General features: G+C 41.1%; 1 pseudogene; it reads right to left on the bottom strand.

Moving 5' to 3' along the window:
- Positions 1-44: 44 nt before the first annotated feature.
- Positions 45-531, bottom strand: LOC119000504 (oligosaccharyltransferase complex subunit OSTC-like; annotated as a pseudogene).
- Positions 532-1,301: the final 770 nt, after the last annotated feature.

Here is a 1,301-nt window from a genome sequence, read left to right on the forward strand (position 1 = left end):
CAGGAACAAACCCTACATCCACAGATTTCTTTGCAAAAGGCACTCTAACCCATCAGAGAGCCTGGCAGTGTCATTCTCATGAATATTCTAGCCATGGGAAAACTCAGTAGGACACAGACGAATCCACTGACTAGAATAAGAAATCCACTGAGTTTTAGAATGTGTGGCACATTGGATTGGTCTAAGACTATGTAACCTAAACCTCCCATTCTAAACAGAAAGCTGGATGCAAGTCCTTCCATAATATATTGTCCATTATTCTGTAGGCTAAGAAAGCTACTGGTCTCTTACGCCCATGTTCATCAGTCACAGAGCCAACATTGGAGGGTTCGACAATAACATTATAAATTATTCCTCCGGTGATGAGGAAGTAAGATACCAAACATACTCGGTCATGGCTGAAAGAATGTTCACCCAGGGTGGCTTCGTCAGTTTCAGGTTGGGGCATTTCAGCCCTAAGAATGGCACTCGGTACAAAGTCTCCACATTGGCGGTGGCAAGGGCAGCTCTCCATCTCAAGCCACAAATGATCTTTAAAAGACAGACTTTGGCCCTGGCTGGTGTGGCTCAGTGGATTGAGGGCCAGCCTGTGAACCAAAGGGTTGCCGGTTTGATTCCCATTCAGGACACATGCCTGAGTCTCAGGCCAGGTCCTCAGTGGCAAGGAGAGGCAACCACACATGGATGTTTTTCTCCCTCTCTTTCTCCCACCCTTCCCCTCTCTTTCTTTTTTAAACATTTTTAAAAAATATTTAAAATCTTTAAAAAAGAAAAAGATAGACTTTGGCCTTAGAAAGATCTGGATTTGAGTCGACTCTTATTAGCTAAGTGACCATCCAAAAGGAGGTAGCTTCTTGAGCCTCAGTTTCTCCATCTATAAAATGGGGATGATAATATTTTCTATCACATAAGGACAGATAAAATACTATGTGTAAACTCTTTAGCCCAGGCCTCCCACATGAAAGTGCTCAAAATGTTTTTATTATTATTATTATTATTACCTCTATTAACATTTTGAGGTATTTCCCTCCCTCTGCACATATTGCTTTACACAGTTGGATGATAATGTATATACAATTTAATATCCAATGTTCCCACTTAGCATTACACCATTAACATTTTCTTATATTACTCTTTTTTTTCAAAAATACTTTAATGTTTGTATAATAATTGTTTAATCATTTCCCTTTGTGGGGGTGTTTTGGCAATTTCTGGCTTTTCACCAATAAAGCGAGCCCTGCTGCCCTGGCCACTGTGGTCCAGCTGGTTGGAGGGTTGTCCTATAGAGCAAAGGAGTGTGG

Source organism: Sturnira hondurensis, unplaced genomic scaffold, assembly GCF_014824575.4.
Source record: "Sturnira hondurensis isolate 20B ecotype Veracruz unplaced genomic scaffold, ASM1482457v3 Scaffold0015791, whole genome shotgun sequence".
In the NCBI taxonomy this organism is placed as follows: domain Eukaryota; kingdom Metazoa; phylum Chordata; class Mammalia; order Chiroptera; family Phyllostomidae; genus Sturnira; species Sturnira hondurensis.